General features: G+C 41.7%; 1 protein-coding gene across 3 annotated transcripts in view; it reads right to left on the bottom strand.

Moving 5' to 3' along the window:
• Nucleotides 1-20,609, bottom strand: part of LOC125764701 (acetylcholine receptor subunit alpha-like 1) — a 53,779-nt gene extending 33,170 nt beyond the window's left edge. Inside the window, exons 1-2 of one of the 3 annotated variants that reach the window (XM_049429215.1) lie at nucleotides 19,868-20,609; nucleotides 8,996-10,601 (exon numbers count right to left, since the gene is read on the bottom strand). The gene's annotated coding sequence lies outside the window, so the exon portion shown is untranslated. The other 2 variants (XM_049429216.1, XM_049429217.1) reach the window with 2 other exon arrangements.
• Nucleotides 20,610-20,856: the final 247 nt, after the last annotated feature.

Genomic DNA, 20,856 nt, shown 5'->3' with positions numbered 1-20,856 from the left:
AATCGATTTGCTTCCACTTTCTGCCACCACAACATCCAATTATTTGACTGCAGAAGTTGGAATACATTTCTAAATTATTTCCAAGCTTATGAAGCAACATTCGTCACGCCGAAACGTGCCTAACATTGCTGCACGAAACATTCGCACCGAAACTATCTATTGCACTTTGGGCTCTAGACATTTCCCCCATTGGCTACGCAGTGAAAGGAAATCTTCTTCAAATATATTATTATATTCCACACAGAACCGCCAGCTTGTCGGCATATGGTCGGACAATTCTAAAGCCCCGGTCCCTAACGGTCTCCGGAGCGGACATTTCCTTGCCCCTTGATTGCTGCAATTTTCTTTTTGCCAGCGCCAGACAGAAAGGATCGTATCGGAATACACACACATATTTTAACTGGCCAAAATGTACCGCATGGGAGAAGAGGAAGAAACTTTTGCCGCAGAATGTTGACCACGGGCCAATGTGCCGTCCAGTCCACTTTTCCCAAACCCTGTACCGCAAGCACATGCACAAACATACATGATGACTTTCTATCTGTATCACCAACATAAACGTGAGGTTTATAATCAAAAGGATGCGCGCTTTCATTTCCGACTCGAAGCAAACTTTCTTCACCCCATACTCCCGTACTCCCCCTTCTCTGTACCGGGCTGTTGTAGAATCTCTAACCATTTGCATAACCGTACGAGCATCGTCCGAGTATTGCAAAACGGTTTCAATACCGAAAGCATAACTCGCTTTTGCTCGCTACTTGACGATTGCTCACAGATGAGCCTCTCGATTCACGCAAACAAAGAACCTTACGGTGCATCTTATACCGTGCCGTAAGCAAACCAAGTGCTTGTCGTTTCCCTGGAGCGTACCTGCAAGAGCATTCGAGGGCTTTCTCTTTGTGCGTATCTACGTACCAAATGCTATTCATCCAGATGCTGCAATTGCAACAGAAAGTTGCACTAATTGAAACGGGCTCCCTGGTGAAAGCGAACCCAAATAAATCGCACTTCGCAAACAATGATTATTACCGGCTCAAGCGGCATCATGTTATGTTATACGGCCACAGGAACGGTTACTCATCTTGGGCTGACCGAAACTTGTACTACAAATTACACGCCGCCCAGCAGATAGTTCGAACGATGGTAGAGACACAAAGTTTCCTTCGTACAAAATGTGGAACTTGTCTCAGCTGCATGTTTGCTTACTCACCATCACCAAAACGATGGCCTTCTGTCTGTGCTAGGGGACAGAAGTGAGCAGCACCCTTCCCCAAAACGTTTCCAAATTCTTCTCCCATTCCTCGTGGTTCGCATAAATCCCAAACCCTGGGCCCAGTGCAGTTGAACTAACTTAATGATTAATGATGATACCCCGCAAAACCACACCACGTCCGGGTGTGTCTACATTCCATCACCGAAAAACCCCACAAAAACCTGCACGGTAATCCTCGGACAGGAGAATGTCCGCTGGATATTTATGTGGCAACAGGAACCCGGCCCAGAAACGTGACTATATTACCCGGCGTTGCGAAACGGGGAAAAAAGGCTGCAAGAGAATTTCCCGCTTTTGGCACGCGTAGTTTCGGCATGGCGCGCGTGCGTTTCGGTGCGAGCAAATTCATTAATTTTACTCCACTCGGTTGTCATTCATTGCGGTTCATCGAGGAGATTTATGTGCTCGGTCGGAAAGTCTCCTTCACCTCTTCGTTCTCAGGGCGCAAATTAAATGCCCGTCACCTTCCAAGAAACGACGCGCAAAACAATCGTTTCACTATCGGGCTCATGTTTGTTGTTCGGTGAACGGTCGCACGGATTAGCCACAATCAATCTCTACGACGAGCTACTTTAAAAATTCTTCCAAAAGAAGCAGAAATATAATCCCTCCATTCTTGAAATGTGAATTATTCTGTTCTTCAATTTTAAAAGTGTCAGAAGTATAATCAACTTTTGGTTTTTTTTTCTACAAAACTTTTACAACAGACAACAATTCAGCATATGACTAAAGCTGAGCAGAAATTGTCTAAGTGCTTTCACAGATAAATCACTTGCAAGCAGCTGCAAAAGCTTAAAGTTATCTAGTGACTAACTGCCTTAGTATCCTTCCCGATAATACGAACAAAGCCGGAAGTAATGATCAAGTCTTTGATTTATGAAACAATCTATCGCACTTCCAGTCCGCTTACGGAGATAAGATTGTGTGATAAAATTCACACTCGTACATCTCAATTTGTTCCATTCGTGTTGCGCCACGCACAATATACAGCGCCACACGGAACACGGAAGGGCCGCTGGGAAATCGCAATGAGATTTTCGACCGTCACCGGAAGCTAGCGTCGGATTTAGAGCGATTTTCGAGCCGTGGAAGTCGGTGAGATTGTGCGTAAATTAAATATGTATGATGCGGCGATAAATTTATCGATGGCGTGTGCGAGCAATGCCGCATTAAATGTGCCTGCAGCAGCAGCACCGTGCCTTTACTCGGTACTCGTTATGAACCTGGTATGAGGTCCTACGAGTCACAGGATCATGCGAATCCGGTTTTGCCACCGAACAGCACCCGCTCGTGCTAGCGAGATGTATTGCTGTCGGCCAATGCATGAACGGGCTTGATTTTCTTTTTCTTTTTTGCTTTCGTGCATTCAATTCACTTGATCATGCATCATTGCAAGTACTGGCGCAACTCGCATTATTAGAGCGTTTCCCAACACAATAGAGGTCCGGATATTCTACCCGTTTAGTGCTGCCGTTAAACCACCGCGATACTCATCAGATTAGCATAGGTTGTGATTTTGCTATCTCCCGAGACAGTAGCACGGTTTGTTGCTTAGCGTGGTGAATATTTTTCACACTCGGATTGGTCTTGCTATTAAATCACGTCTCACAAAGCAAATTAAATTGCTGAAAAGCACAAAACACAAACCTGCTGTGAAGGATATACTGTCACAATAGTCAGAATGGTGCAATAAACGGCATTAGAAATATTTTTTAATTGTTTATTAAACAGATTCTGTTAAAAATAAGGCAATAAGCACAACGTCGAGTACAAAACACCATGCGTCTCCATCATTGTGATCTTTATTGTAATTTTTACTAACTTAAACATTCATGACAAAGAAATTTATCAACGAAAACTGTTATTAGAATGTGTATCTATGTAGTTTTTGTATTTTAAATTTAAAAAGAATTTCAACAAAACATAGACCACATCGTTTTCAAAACCACCGTGCGTCTCCATCGTGTAGGATTTTCTCCTCATTTTAGTGAACGCTTACAATGGTAAAAATTTCCTCAGCGATAAGTTGTAGTTTTTATTATTTAGATTTAAACCGAATTTCAACATAACATAAACCATATGAGACCCCATTTTTCATAACCACCGTGCGTCTCCATCAGTATGAGATTTTTTTTTAAACCACCGTGCGTCTCCATTAGACTGAGATTATTTCTATTGTGTGTACTTCAATCTTTAATATTTTCAAAGGTTTTATGAATAAATTATCAACTGTAACGCCCGCACGGGAATCTTATTATGTTGAATTTATTATAAAGCCTCAGGTCAAACATAGCTTGACTGTGCATAATCTTATATTCATTTGACTCTCACTGTAAAAACAAAAACCCCAAAAATCACCATTTCCCCTGTGAACACACCAATCGAAATATTCATACAGCGCAACTTAACTGTCAGCTTAGCCGCAAACCGTGTCATCCACGAACGGTAATAAAACATTTACCTCTGCGGGAATTATTCAGCCAAAAGCTGATCTAAGCGTGAGCACAGATGGAAAGCACTAATCGTGTTTTTCAGCAGACAGGGGAGGAAAAAAAATCCCAACTCAACAATGGTGAAGCCACAACCATTACTATGGACGGATCTCCTTACGTTCGAAATTTATTGCATTTGATTATGTTAATGAGAATAAATTATTTTCATAATGATCCAGCACTGTAGATTTTGCATGACAAAGAGAACGGTTGGCCGTAACAGTTCATCAAACACAGCACCAGCTGCTAGGTTTTAAATGAAACTAGTTAATAGGCCCGGTTACAGGGCTACACAACAGACCTACGTAATGCCGAGGTATGTTCTATTGAGTTTTCGTCCCATCTAGTAAAAGTTTTTTTTTATCAAGCTGAAAATTTTCTGATGTAATTACGGCTTACATTGGCGATACTACGGTACTTACAGTGAAATCCAGCCTTACAGACTGAATATGCCAATTTGCTTCGAACATCAGGTATAAAAACCAAAGGAAAAAATAACCTGTGAAAGTATTTTTTGTCAAATCGAAATGTTCCTTACCCTTCATCGCGAGCTACTGATATCCGATTTAAGAATTATTCGTTCTTTTTGCAGATTTCAAAGTTGGTCAAGGCTAATGTTAGCCCGGCCATCGTGGTTTTGAATTGCTTCTTTTCAACCATCTAAAATTTTCAATTTACTATCTCTATTAATTTACTATTGCGCAATGAAATTGGCTCAGTCGGAATTGCGCACGATAATTCCACTACAATCGAGAAAATAGGGAAAATTCAAGTGTGGAAGATTTTGATAGAAGCTAGAAAAAACTACATTTGAGATAGACTGGGCGTCTCTTCAATCCTGATTTCATATTGTGTCATTATAGGATCGACCACGGAACAGGAATATTTTCGGAGCGCATGACATTGTATTCCGTTTTCTGTAACCTAAAAAGTAGTAACTTCTTGAATAAAATGTCTAAGGAAATCCAAAATTCCTTACCCCTCACCGACAACGAATGAGATCGGCTTAACGCAGTACATTAATGAATGTTTTCACTGTTTTTCAAATTTGGCAATGTTCAATTGCGTACCAGTGGCCCGGTTCACCGATCCTGGTAATATTATCACCATCTTCACCAGCTATTGCTTTTATCCTTAACCCGCATCTTCACCTGGTATTGAGTTCACTCTCTTTTTTTTAAATTCATTACAACTTGAAGAAGTCTTGGCCAGTCATTACTGGCCGTAGCGAGACAGTCAGCCCTGCGTACAGGGGTTTGGCCTGGATGGGATTTGATCGCCCGTTGTGTGGTGTAGATACGCGTGCCACTACCATCCAGCAATTCCCGCTCAGCTATTCAAAAATGTCGAATCTTCGTGCAATTGCTTCAATATTCTGGTGGTAAAATGCGGTTCATTTTGCTTTCTTGAATACTCTCACTTGGCCATCACACTCTGGAAACCGAACCACTTGTACCATTTGTTGAGCCAGAAATATTTAGCATCGTCCTACCGCAAACCATCGTTTTGAGCATTTGATCGTATCGATTCACATTTCGATAAGTTGAAGTAGGCTTAGATCCTGTACAACAACCAAAAAAACGAAACCAATCCTAGTGAACATGCAGGGTTTGTTGATTGAGCTTTCATATTGGGCAAATTAAAGTTTTACAACACTGGCTTAGAAAAACAACTATACCAACACTGCAGTAACGCTGCGTTACTGCACGAGTAGAATTTATATAGCGATTGGTTCTGGAGTGTATTCGCCGTAAAAAAATAGCTGAACCGGAGAAAGAAACGGAAATTTAAATACTATTTTAAATCAAACAAATTTATGATTTAATTATTTATAATAAAAAATAAAGGAAACATTCTGCAGTAAACAAATAAATTCAACTAAATTGTTAAATCGGAGCGATACTCAACAAAATATCCAAATACCTCAAGAATGCAATTAAGATAGAGCCGTACAGCTTATACCAATCAATTACATTGAAAGCAATATCGGTCCAATTTATTCATGGATTAGCACATTCCACAACGAGGCACCGTGCCAGAGAACTCAAGCTAATCATCCCGCTGATTCACTTCAGCATGCTCCACTGGCGACAATCAGCGCAGGGATATAAATTTTCATCGTTCATCTGATGTCATTGCCACGCAGTATCTGTTCCCCTTTTAGTTAAGGATGGATTGTCGAGGGCTGTGAGATTTACTTCACATTATCCATGTTTCTTTTGCCTGCGGTTCAAATTTCGAGTTGCTTTTTTTCCTTTCTTCTTCGCCATCAAAGTTGGCGCCCAGTTGGCCATCGATTTCTACCATAGCCATCTATGGGGCGACGAGAATGAACCATACGAGATAAAGAGCGAAACAGCACTGCAGAGCACAAGAACGAAGGAGAACGAACGTGCGCTTCACGATGGACGAGCTTCTGGAAAAAGCACTCTAATGAAGCTAAGGCTGAAGAAGGCTGCACGAATGGGCCGGGCATTGTACACACAAAAACACACCAATGAGAGATAACAGTGTGAACAAAAGTTTCCATTCTGGGTGAGGTTGTTTCGGGTAGAAACGAAACTGCGGCTGTATCATAAACGATAACCTCCATCCCTTCCGGTGTTTTGGAAGAGCAAAATTTTCACTCTCCCATACAGGGCACCATTTTGTGAACGCAAACCATTCGATGCAAGTGAAAAACCATCGCAAGTTAACTGAAATTCAGACAAGCAACAGCAACAACAAAAACAACAAAAAACACGGATCGCATAAATTCGCACTGCTCCGAATGAATCGAAGGACGTGTTCGGGCATAGCATTAGCCTAGCATGAGCTCCATTATCCGGCATAGAACCGTCACTTCTGCTCAGCACTGTCTTTCTCTCCCACCCCCTTTTTCGGGGCTAGCATAAAACGTCTTCAGCGTGAAAGATAACGTCAAAGTGTTTGTTCAAGCGATAATACGTTGGAGTGATTTGCTTCGCACTTTGATTGCGAGGTACAGAAAGTACAGCCGAACAGCCACACCCATGCACGACATGGCGCTTTCATCAGCACTTAAACCATTTCACGATTGCATGTGTGGCTGGGTGAAGGCGGCACATTTGCGTGTGTGTATGTGTTAAGTGAGTTGAGATCAAACTTCAAAAGATGAATCACAAGTAATTCCAAAATTAGTGATGATGCAGTCAAGAAGCTTTAGGGTTAATTGGTGAGAGTTAAATAGCTGATTTTAATTGAATTAGTTCAGGCACAGTTACTTTCGCTAAGCAGCAAGTAGACGCATAATTAGTAACATAAATATATTGGCTTTCGCTTCTTGAGAGAAACACAACTTCATTGAAACTAACCATTTAATGTTAACCTCAAGTTTTGGGCAAATATCTTCCGTATTAAGTATCTGAACAATCATGTACAACAATGCTTTTGTGTAAGGCTTGCAAAAAAAAAAGAAACTCCAACGGAATGGAACTCGCAGTAGCAGGCAAAAAAAACACAAACCAAGAAAAGTTAAACGCAAATAGCTCAACAACGATGAGAATCAAATTAAAATAAATGCTCACAAATGATGCAAAGATGGATCCGGTTGGAACACAAACAACCGACGAAACTGCCTGTACTATTAAACTGTCGGGACTTTGCAATTTGTCTCGATTGTGCACGATTTGTTTCGTCCAAGCACGGAAGGGACCGTAACAAAATCAATTCGATAAGAAGCTTTTCTTCGAAACGTTTGCTTTTAATTCAATATGAAGCGCGCATGTGAGAGAAACATTGGCGCTAGGAGGAGTTATATTTGAAGATAAGGACAAGTAATCTGTAACGCCGTAAGTAAAGAAGTTGAGTTAAAGTAAAGCTGATAAAAAGAGAACACAAATTCTACAGAAGGAGGCGTTTAAAGCAAATAGTTTAATAAATACATGTCAGATGATTAAGTACAAAACACAAATAAACATAACAAATTGCTTATTGTTAAATGGTGGAAAATTCTAAATTATTTCCTCAACGTAAAAACCATTCCAACTTCAGGACAAGGATTACTCCAACATCATTCTTCATGCGTCTAATTCCCGTGGCATTTTACCAGCCCCCAAGGCAGTTAATGACTTAAAGCCATTTGGGCAAAACACACCGAGGATTATATTTTGTTTTATTGTTTTGTTTTCCTACCATCCGAACCAGTAAAACAGTCTGCTCATTGCAGGGTAGACGATGCCGTGAAGGCTTATCGTTTCTTTTGTATTACTGTTGTTCCGAGCAAACGCAAGACTTGGTAGATTTGTTTTTATTAATGATGGCATAGATTTGATCTCGGAAATTGAATTGGAAGACGAATTACAATTTAACGAGATGTTTCTTGTTTCAGATAACAATATTTGTGAGACAGCTAACGTTTCAACCATTAAACCACCGAAGAATTACAAAGAAGACTGATTTGTTTAAATACTAAACATTCAAAATGCATTTTGATTTTGCAAAAGTTAAGTAAAACAACTAAATAACATATTTTATAAATATTTCTTTCACTTCTTCAAGGTGAAATTCTCATCGGGGTGAAATTTGGGAACTATTCTCCTCTACCACCTTCCCAATGTACTGCAGGCAAGATATAAGACAAAACTGGAAGACAAACAATTTGGAACTTGCAGACACTCGTGCATCTCTTCTGAGGAGTGTTCTACTCCAAACAGCATACCACCCACGTTGAAAAGCCTATTCGTACTTGATTTCAAGTGCCAGAACTTGACCTAGGAATTTAAATTGCAAAACTCAACCATTGCCAAAGGCAGTCTAGCATTGCGATGTGTGTTTGCGCCTGAGAACTGTTTACGCCTTAACATATACTTCCCAGCAGATAGCACACCGAATCATCTCGGGAAACTCCGCATAGGCACCGAGGAAAAAGCTAACACCGGGACAGTGAAAATGAAACACTCACCAAACCAAACTTGCCGGGCTGCAGGTGAGCTGACCCAAGCTGTACGGACGATACATATTAGTTGCCTTAAGCTAGCCAAAGCTCTGTTCCGTAAGAATGCTTCATAGAGTAAGAAAACTTGGCGACCGGTAGCGTAGTTTCGTTAGCCAAAGAAATCAAGCCAACTCCTTCGCACTAGCCACCGAATATCCTTGGCCATCACCATCATTTATATCCATTTAAGAAACTGCACCACTAAGGTCACCTATCAGGCCTTTGCCAAAAGGGGTCTGTTCGGGAAAACTACATTCAGCATGCTGTGATACTTACGGTCGATCCGCAAACCGGTGCATCGCCTGCAGCTGGCAGCCTAGCGCCTATGCGGAGCCTCCTTCTGAAGGAAGGCGGCACCTTTGGCACCTTCGTTGAATGGCGCCGTTCTCAGTGCCGTCGCGTCAAAGCTCGTGTCTGCCACGAAGTACTGAGCAGTGGACACTGGTGTGTGAGACGATGATACAGGGTGTCGGAGAGAGAGAGAGAGGTTTGTTGTTGTGTAATCTCGTTCAAAGCTACCTATGACAATTCCTATGCGGGTTGACCGTATCCGTTGAACTCAACACACTGCGCACTGTTCGCGTATTGAAATTTTGCTAACAACACGCCTGCACGTTGCCACGGTAATGAAATGGACGATATTTAGCAACGGGTACACCGTGTAGGTAACTATGATGAACTGACACGCATACTGACAAGCAGCAACGGAATGGCAATGAAGATGGCTGCTAGTTATTATTCTTCAAACACTTTCACCGCCACCGTTTGTGGGTAGTTGACGTTTGCCTTTAATCCTTGAGTGATCCATCGGCCACCGGCGATCGGGCAGGATGTATTACAGAACGAATGCACACACGGAAACACGGAAACACACGCGCGTTAATAGTACACCGACGATACACGAACAAGACACGCACATACAAACACCCATTGACTATTGAAACAGCTGAACAGCGCGTGTCGTTACAATCAGTGGGGTTTTTGGGGGGAGGGCACGATCGGAGGTGAGATGAGGATTTGATTGTTTGAAAACGGTTGGAAACGTTGGACACTGATCGAACGCAACACTTACGATGCACACCTCTCCGCAATATTCTGTACAGTTGTAATATTTTAAATGCGCTTTTTTGATCAATTCCTTAGTGTCGATTAATTCCCTCCCTGGGTGACATTTATAATGCTTTCAAACACACACACATTGCTTTCAATTCGAAGTACGTAGAGTAGGAAATTTTGTGTTTTACAAAAAGCGATATTAATTCTCATGCTTAGTTTAATACATTTTCTACGAAGCCTTCTCCATAGCTGTGTTCATATGGTACGGGACTCGATTCGCTTTCAGCATTGCTTCTCTTCTCTTACGTTGCTTCGAACAAGCCTGATTTGCTTTCCGCCCCCTAGTTCCGTACCGTACCAATGCTATCCCGTAACTCTGCTAGCACTAAAACACTGCCTAAAACTGTCACTTCCATGCAATGCATCGTCGATCCTCCACATGAGCGCGGGATGGTAAGCACATTCTTTCGTACGGCTATTTTCCACTAGCTGCGGCTCACCTCGCTTTCAAATCGTTACTATTCCGTAGCTCCCTTTTTGCCATACCCCAATCGTGTGGCAAAAAAGTTATCGAACGATTTTTCTATTTTGCTTGTGCTCGATACCGGAACGGAGTTCCGATAGCGAGTTGGGGGGAAGGAGTGAAAATATTTCGCTTACTAAAGCAATTTTCCCCAGTTTTGCGTATTTACTATATTTATTGGTATGTGGGCCGATTCAATTTTAAACGGTAACGTTTGGCTCCATCTCCGATAACCGATCGGTATCGGTCGAACGGACGAAAATGGAGTGTTCTGCCTTGTTTTACGTTCCAATTGACTATTATCTGTAAATGAAAAAAGAAAACATAGGAAAACAGTTAAAAATTCTGCGTAAATGGAAATTTATCACATTTTGTAGAAATTTTTGAGTTTATTATTAGAAAATATATATTTTATTTCGTATTTGACATGTTAGGAAAGGTGATAAAAATATAACAATTTATATAAAATTACACATTATTATTACTTTGGAGAAATATTACACAAATAATGCTTACAAATTTCTTCCAGTAAGGACAGACATATCCGATTTATTCTGAGCCTATTTTCGAAACTAACCAAAATTTAGCTTAAAATACAGCATCCGTAGCGATCGATGATTTGGCATGTTTGCAAAAATGTACAATTTTTAATCGTGTTCAATCAACTCTACAGAATTATTGCCAATATAAAACGACAGCATTATGGAGTCGGTACAACCTTCATCGCCATTTTGCTGACACTCACTGAACGGGTGTCATTATCGTACAAAATAATCCACCCTAATCCAGCAACCGGTGGCAACATCGGCACGGAATCGATTCTCCGCCACTTACCCGCGTGCGTGTCCCGGTGGTGACGGCAGCAATATTTTGCTTTCGGAATAATCCGTAAAAACTACAATTCCATATCGCCATCGCTCAGGTTGCGGCCAATGTACGAAAGGTTCCACCTACCCGGACAGTGGCCGGACACTAACCTAGTGACAAAGGCAAAATCCAATCCCTTAGGCAACTTCTGAACGGGGCTGACATACACATGGAACCGTGTGTACTGGTACGGGTGTCATCCCTGAGCTGACTGTACGGACTTTGACGATTATGTTTAAAGCTTGTTTACATTACCTTACACTCGCCTCCCAGGTTTTATCGGGCTTTATGCCATCGTACGTTGGTTCGCATAAATTTGGCCTGCTGGTAAAGCTATGTTTTTAGCAAATGTCGAAAAACAACGAAACCTAATCGTTGGCGCATGGTTTGATGGTTCTTTGTTTAGATTTTTTTTTCACTCATTCTGAATCTTTTTTTCTTTTTTTGGAAACTTCAATTTTTTGTTAATTATATTACAAATGTTAGTTAAATCTGATATAAATTCATGTATATGTACGAATCCTTGAATCCTTCCAGGCTTAGCTCTTATACTCCAATATGAAATTTCATCCGATCAAATTTATCAAAATCTTTCAAAAAAATTACTCATTTCTAAGAACTGATAGATTTATAAGCAATTAATTTCCAGCTTTTGCATCTTCAGAGCATTGTAAATTTTTTATAGATGATTCTTTAGAGATTCGCGAATCTTGCGTGAATTGAACGATTCGAAAAACTTCTTACTGAAGACTCATAAGAAAAGATTCATCAAGCACAAGCTATATTACAAGCTTTTCCTCAATTTTCATGCAGAACAACCAATTTTTATATCAAATTCAAAATCCATAAGCCAAGAAAAAGAGAGAGAGGTATTTGTAGACGTTCGTTTCAAGAAACCATTACACAATCCATTGCTGCCGGCTGTTGATTATGATGATGATGATGATCGCGTGAAAACCCATCGGGTAGTGTTTGCAAAAGCGCAAAAAGTAGCAGCTGTCGTACGTAATCACATCCTACCATCATTACCCGACCATGCCATATTTGCAGCGGGATTCGATTGGATTAGATATCGAGCACAAAACAACAACAACAAAAAAACAGGCATCACACTCAATTCCAAGCTTTACCGAAAATGAACTCCAATCAGCAGATGTACAACAAGCGCCAGGCTTAAGCGGTACTATTTTAGCCTTTTTAAGGAGTCGACTCTCTACCGTATGCAGTGAAATTCATTCTTTACAAATGCTTCATCGGCCAAAATTGTATCGTATCATTATCGTTCCCACTTCGTGCTCCAAACCAAACCTAAACCGTTTGTTGAGGTAGCACAGAAGTTGCGTTTGCGCTTTTGCAGGCACAACACGGAAAGTGTTGCCAGCTTGCCGCTCCCAAAACAAACATCCACATACACACACACGAACGCACACAGGAGGCGCTTGTTCTATTTGTCACCCTGATTGTGTTTCGTTCGGGAACTTCGGCTTCCTGTGTTTCCTTTGCGTGTGCGAACGTCACCACAAACATTCGCCCCCAACCACACCAACAACAAAAAGGGAGAGAAAAAAATCTATTCGCATATCGCTGACGGGACAAGCATACATGTTTATTTTAACGAGCTCTATCATTTGCCTTGGTGGAAGTCCCTTCCTACTATCACCGGAGCGGGAAAGATGTTGGTTTTAGGCACTTCTGGCTTCCACCTTCGTGCCTTCTTTATTTCATGCTCCCCTCAACATGTTTTCACTTATTAAGAACAAAACAATAACATCCCCCAAAGGAAAATATTTGGTCGGATTTTCACGCAAAACGCCTATCCCTCGACTGAAGATCATCTGATGACGTTGCGATGGTTTTGTAAAAATATAAAAATGAGACGTTTTGTTGTTTTTAGTTCACATTGCGTACTTGCGCACCAAGGTTCAGCTGTTTTGCTGAAGGGAAAATTATATGTCTGTCTTTTTTTCTCTATTCTACCATTTGAATAGTCATATCATGTAAAGCGACAAAAGCTTCTCCCTAAAAATATCATCGTATTTGCGTAGAAAAAGTTTCCTTTGCAAAAGCAAGAACTTTCGTGAGTTTGTTCCACATGAGCTGAATGAAGCCGAAAAAAAAACAAAAAAGTGCAAAACATTTCTCACAAAACAAAACACACGCTCACGAACGCAACCATAGGCCCCGTAAGGGCTGGAGACTTTTTCCCTGCCATTAACATAACAAAGTGAAACAAAATAACCATTCTGTCCCCCCACCTGGTATGGGGTGGCGATGGCAACATTTCGTTCGAAAGCTGGAACGTGTCTGTACCATAGGATCGGAAATTCGAACACACTCTTTATCGCCTCACGTTTGCTGGTAGTGTACCTTCGTACAGTTTCGCACTTTTCGTCTGGAGGCTGATCTGGGCTGATGAAGCCAAAAAAATGCCTCTGCAGAACAAAAATCTGTGAGAGGGAGAACAGCAAGCAAGAAAGAAAAAAAACACACACACATTGAAGCTCGAAAGCATTACGGCAAACGATAAGGAAAACTTGATTATCGCTACCGTGTGGTATGAAATTTTCAACGCACACAACCATCGACATCCGACGATTGCACCGTTTTCGGTTGCCGCGCACCGATTCCCGTGGAGGTGATCAACTGTTGTCGATGGCACCACTCATCCCATTCCGCTTGGTTCGGCTTGTTCGGGGCCGGAAGTGAACGTCGAACAACAAAGTTTCGAGCAATTGTAAATTACTTCAAACTTTCAAATGTACTTATTTTGGTTTGGCTCTTTCCAAAATGCCAAAAACAATGCTATCATAGCAAAACGGTACGCGTCAGCCGAAGTGGATCGACATTTTACGAATGCGCAAAAAACCCTGAAGACTAAAGCTTATTTGTTGTCAGCTCTCAATATTATATCAAATGGTTCGGGTGGAAGTTTATGATTGAATTTGGGAATAAAAATGTTGCCAGTGTTGCCCTTCATTTTAAAAATTTCTTCGCGTGACTTAGCAAGATTTTACTTTTTTCTCAAGTAATCCTCATCAAGTTCTTATTTGAAGCAAGTTAATTAAGTTTTTAAATATAACTATAAAAGCAAAATGTCACTTTTTTAATTTGAAGAATAAGTGACAAAAATATGTTACTTTGAAGCAATATTTCAACGACAGCGACTAGCGAAAAGATTTTTTAAACAACTCAAATATAATTTTATGTTGAAATTGTTATATGTATAACAATTATTAACTATAAACGAAACAATTATAATTAAATATTGCTTCATAACAGCATTACTTTTTCCCTTTTTGTTGCTTCTCCACAAAACCTGTTCTGATTAAATGAAGGCGATTAGTAAATGCACCCTCGAACGTGATTGCAAAACTGACGGCAAACCTAACGCCCTACATTTCCAGCGTTGCAGTAGCATCAAAACCCTTACCACACATCAATATAATCACTATCAAGATCGTTCAGTAGTGTAAAGCACATGCAAAAAAAGCACTCCGTTTGCAAGATTGTTCGTTTTTCTCTCTCTCTCTCTCTCTTTCCACCCTTGCGTTCGCATACACCCTTAGTGCAATGCGCCCCTAAAAGTGGAGCGAATGAAAAAGCAAAATCAAACCGTACGATGCACATGATGCACCGGGTGAAGGAAAAAAACGGAACAGAAAAGGACGAATCACACCGTTTTCCCATTCCCAAACCACTCCTTTTCCACCCTTGTGGGGCTAAGCACCCACTTGATTTCCAGTTGCCGGTGCTCTTGTCTGCTCAAAATGAGTAAAATTAAATTATACACTTGTCCATGCAACCATGCACACCACGGTCGCCGTTTGCTTGCTTGGGTGTCCCGTTTTTTTTTGTTCGTTCTTCTGCGTGGCTTTTCTTTCGCTTCTCACCGTTCGCTGTTATGCGACGAACTCGTAACGTAACGGGTTGGTGGTGTCTAGCCCCTTTTTTCGCTTGCCGTTTGCTTCTCCAAGGGGTCGATGAAAGTCGATCAATCATCGAGAGGGATATTATGTTATCGAGACGAACCGGAGCGCGTTGAAAGCGATACTCATCGGAAAGGATGGACTGATGGTTTTGGACATAAAACATCATTTCATGTAACTTTCATGATTGCAACAAAAAAAACAACGGTCAACTAACTTGACGCACAAGCGTTTAGGGGATGGAATTGAATTTAAAACTTAAACTAGAAATTGATTGAAAAACTTTGTTTCTTTTTTTTTTAATGGATCTGATTTTATCCTTTTCCAAGCGATGCAGTAGGGAAGCGTTCTGTTCATTATTTCAAACACAAGCAGTTAGTGTGACAATATTTTTTTTTAATCTCTACTAAGCTTAGAAAAAGTAAGGCAGAAAACACGTAAAAAGTGACAATTTATGTGAAAATGTACAATAAACACAACAAGTGCAGCTCACGTTTCACGCAGTGTCGTTTAAGCGCCACCATTATGGAAGCAAAAATTAAAAGACATCAACCTACCAAAGCTCGCACTCACTTGGGCGCGCAGTTTTAGGGACAAAATTTTTCAAACCACGATAAAAATGATCGTTTTATTGAACTTCCCACTTTCCGGCTGTTGGGACACGCTTTTAATATCCAACTTTGTGACCGACTTGCGAACAAAGCGCTTGTCTCGGCCTGTCTCCGCGAAGCGTGGAATAAAACTTTTTGTTCCACCGTTTTACTATTGCTGGTTGGCTTGTTTTGCGTTCTCTGCTGAGATCTGTTTGATTCGCTTCTGCATTTTACAGCCACATTTCGTTCGTTGCTTTCGCTATCATAACCCGGGCAAGAACCCAAGCCCAAGTGCGGCAAGAACAAGGGCGAACACCATAAACAACTTTATTTACTCTCTCTCTCGTCAGCAGAATGAAGTGGAGCGGGTGAGTGTTGTTTTTTTTCGCCGTGCTTTACAAAATGTTTTTAATTATTAATTTTCTGCAAACATTCCAAAGAGCCAAAGTAATCCATTCGCTCTTTAAAGTTGTTTCCCTCTTGTTTTTGCTTGGCGCCGTGTACTTTCTTCCGGTTCCGGTTAGCATGGATAGCAAGCAAACGGCCATCATTATCCTTACCAGAGGGGGGGATTTTTTTTCACCACTCCCGGAGCCTCATTATGACGCGTTGATGTACAGCGTCGTTATCATCAAAAGTACACAGAGCGATTTATCATCTGCAAAAGCGAACTTCCCATGCCAATCGCAAACGATTCTCGTTCTACGCTCGTTCGTGACTACCGTCCCGGGGTCGTTGCATTGGTGCTGTTGCGTTTTTTTTTTTTGGGGGTAACGTGTTTCGCGTATGCAGTTGCGATGATTTGTTTCCACCAAGTGCAGCGGACGTGATTAGAGCAATTGCAAAAGGTACCACCGTAGCCGTCAACGCCGCATGTTGCAACCATCATCATTATGCGCACCGTGCTGCCAGTTGTTTGAGTTTTATGCACTCTGGGTTGTGTATCGGTGCCTGCCATTGGGTGCTTCGAGCTGATTAGTGAAGTTAGCAGCTGGCCGGGGGACAGTTGGAGCGCCGTGAAGGGCCGTGTGAAACTCATCATGCTTCATGGCACAAACCCGAAACCCGGGTGCTTACAGAACCGAAAGCTTGTGTCACAGCTTTTCTCAATCAACGAATTTCTAGCAACGTCCACTTTTTGGGGTACACATGTTTTAGTGCCCTAACGAGCATTTTCGTTTCCGTTGCCGTAATGGGCGATTTGATTTGCGTGACGAAATAGTTTAATTGCATTTACGTTTACACGGAACCGATGCGTGTAGATATACAGGTGGTTCCCGAGATGCACGATGATTTGGATTTTAAGTGTTCAGGAAGTTATTATTGTAAATCATTCATGGAAAAAGGGAAAAAATAATGATGATGCCTTCTGGTATTAATTAATGTTGCATGGTGGACAAGCAAGTGAAGATAACTCTAAAGCTTTTAAGTATAAAGGATATTTTACAAAGATTTCCGAAACGCACGAGGCTATTCAAGATATTCTTGAACAACATGCCAAAATATAGGAATTTATGTTGTTGTATGCTATTCTGGCATATTTGAAGAACACGTCTACAAAGAATTATCTCATATTAACTAATTAAATTGATTCTTTTATATGTTTCTAACACTTCCCTTCCATCCTTTTGTTACCGAATTACAAAATTTCCTTACACTTTAAAGACAAAACAACCCAAAATGCCCCTTTAGATACAACAGCTGAGGATGTCAAACGGTCATTTAAATCTGCACTCACCACATCATAAAGCGAGTTTGGCTAAATGGCAACACACTACGCGCGGTGAAACGATGCATAAATTACAACTTGTCGCAAGATCAAAGCGGCAGGTCAGCGGATGCATCTTTTAACAATAAACAAACCCAACATCTTGCTGTTGCGTTAAGAGCCAGCTGGTTCTGCAAACTAGTTCTTGCACATGCTGATGGATGTTACCTGCTCTTGGTAACAGGTTGCAAACTGACCTAATCGTTCACGCTACACGAGCAGCCAACAGTCGCAAACGGTCAACTTAACTGAAGATGGTCGTGAAATTGATTAGTTTCCATTACCACAGGTAAAAGGAGTATTTGAGACGAATGCGTCACAACAAACTGCTGAGATTCGTAGTAAACCCTTTTTGTCAAGTTTAACTATGGGCTGACGAATTTTTAATTAAATCTATTTCCCTTATTTGTATTAAAGCATCCTGAATGCATCCTTTTTTACAATGATTGACGGGAAAAGTTTTGGTTTATACAATTTTGTAATAAAAATATTATTTCAGCTGTATTATTTCTTGTAAAATTATCATCAAATTTATACTCAAAGTAATATAAATTTAAAAACGAAACGTTTAATAAAACACTGTAATATTTTTGTCACATTTATGTCACTGAAATGAAGATACTGAACGTATCGATATTCTTCTTATCACAAATGTACCGTACATTGGTACACGCTTCTAATATCTTGATATCTGGATAGATCAAAGTCCACGTGTCCATATAATTTTATCGTTCAGTTCCATCTTTCTTGTTGCCTTTTGGCAGTAAATACCCAACCCAAATGCTTTCACGTGACAATGGCAAAAGCAAAACTTTTCCCTGCTTTTGCCACTTCACCACTTTGCTTATTGCTACCGCTAACATACGAACAACCATCACAAAGGATACTACTGCACTCGTGGCCCACTTTCCTTCGCACCAACAACAGAAGAAAAAAAAAGCAGTCTCCAATCAGCACTCACATAGCACCGAATTCACCATTTGGATTTATTTACCACCACCACCACTGAGAAGAAAGTGACTAAATTACCAGTATCCGTGAAAACACACCGTGACCTAGACGTATGACCTCCCCATACTATCGGTTGCAACCCGTTAGCCCAGTTCGTCCCGGCCACCTAACGACCCGGCCCTAATATTACCGACCCGACTGTCGCCCAATCGAGCTACGTTTGAGCAGCCAGTGATGATGACGTGGATTGCAGCTGGCACGTCACCGATATGACACTGAGGCGCGTCCACACAGGCATGCAGCATGCCCTATCGTATCCACTGGGATGCACGAACACAACCACACAACACTGTACAGCACACTCAGGCATCACTGTACACACATACCGTCGCACAGACACATGCAACGATTACGACCCCGGACACGTGCACTCACACACTGCCTTTGCTTTTTTGCAGATTTTGTACCCCGATTAAATCGACAACAAAAACCCGAAAAAGTTAAACGCATTGACACACAAAATGGAGTCGAAGTTCATGGGGAAGAACTTGTTTTTTTTTTCAACATTGATTTACATACTCGCAACACTCGCCTGTGAGTCTCTAGATGTGTTAAAGTACTCCTCGTACGTAATAAAAGTCCATATATCAACGCATCGTACACGAAAGCAGCGACCAACCCAAAGATTTCCGATATTTGAGATGCCATTCGTAGGACATGTGTGGTTCGTTTGTGTCGTACTGACGCACCACAACCGTACTCGAGGAGTTCCACCCAAAAAACCCCAGCTGCTGTAAATATTAGTCTCTTCTGCAAGCTTAGTTAAGTCACACAGCAGCACATCAAATCCACAAGTTAAATTGTTCATATTATGCCAACTTTTCCCGATGGGCGTTTTTGTATGTAGCGGAATTTTCCCAAAAGAAACGGAAAATGTTTAGGCGTTTTTCGGCCACGCAAAATCTCAAAACCAGAAAAAAAAATCCGCACCAACTTTACTCCTCTATCCTTCCAAGCGTACCAAGGCGTACCAATCGTCCGCTTTATACAGCAACACACACACGAACACGCACACACACACACACGCACTGGTTCTCTTGCTTTCTCTTTTCTTCGCACACTGTTCTCACTCTCTCTTTCTCTCACTTTCGCAGGAGCATCTCTTTCGAGCTTTATCCTGTACGTGTCTCTCTGTTGTTGCTGTTCTGGGAACGGTGACAACGAATGATGATGATGGTGCTGATGCTGCTACTGCTGTTGCTGACAATGACAACTCTGACCAACAAAAAAAAAAGGAAGATTGCTGCTGTGAAGCTTTTTGGGGGGTCCTATTGTTCCTTAAAGGCCAATATATGCGTGACCTCTGACCAACAAAAGTATACGCACGCGACGACAAACCCAAGACGGAACGGTTTCAATCTGGAGACCAACAATTTTCTTCTGCTGCTTTTGGGATTATCTTACCAAGAAAAGTTGCTCGGTGCTACTACTGCTGCTGCTGCTACTTCTGCTTCTGTTTTTGTGTTTTGTTTGTTTTGTTTTTTCGGTTTTAACCAGATGCTACCTTAACTCGGTTTCAACAGTGCAAGCATTTACTACTTGTGACAAACAAAGAAAAAAACACAAAAAAGGTTTTGTTTTGCGGCACTGCTACTACTGCTACTGATAACTGGGTGTCTGGGTGTGCTACCGCTGCAGTTATTTTCTACTAATCGCCACCACACTGCTGCTACCGGACGCCAACTGGGTACGGAATGGGTACAATCAGTCGTACCAGACGACCACCCAGCGCAACCGGGGGAGAGACAAAATACGCGAGATGGCCGTGTTTCGCTGCGTTTCGTTTCGTAGGGCGTTTTCCGTTACGGCGGTTTTTCCTTCGTGCCGTAACTGCAAGCAACAAAAACGAAGAGGAACCGAAAAAAAAACCTTTCCACGTCCACCAGCCTGTTTTTGCAGCACTTTCGAACCCGGGGCCAACAAAAAAACACGCACTATTCTGCCCAAAACTCTGCCAGTCGCGTTTGTTCTATTTTTTTTTATTCGTACGTACGCGCGTGGCGCTTACCGTTTCGCCCGTTCGCCCGTGTGCTTTGCAGTTAAATTTTGGGTTAACAGAAAATTATCTAATATTGACAACAAATCGCAATCGGTAACAAACGGTCGAGGCGATTTCATCAATCCGCGGGCTCAAAGGCAACTGGAGATGGCTGAGAAAAGATCAGTGGCTGCGCAACTGCGCAGGTCTGCAGCGGTTCGACGCGCAGCAAGCCGTCTCCATCAGCCCCGACCACGCGGAGCTAGTGCGTTCGGGTACGCGTTCGGGCAGAGATGACGTCCTCAGCTCACTCGCTCAACCGCTCACACACAGCCACACACGGAAGGGTGAGGTTCCATCGTTAGGATGCTGGTACCATCTCATCCTTGTATTACGCTCTCGCCACACTTCACCA

The sequence above is a fragment of the Anopheles funestus genome, chromosome 2RL (assembly GCF_943734845.2).
Source record: "Anopheles funestus chromosome 2RL, idAnoFuneDA-416_04, whole genome shotgun sequence".
NCBI lineage: Eukaryota > Metazoa > Arthropoda > Insecta > Diptera > Culicidae > Anopheles > Anopheles funestus.
This window is presented reverse-complemented; position numbering and strand designations above follow the sequence as displayed.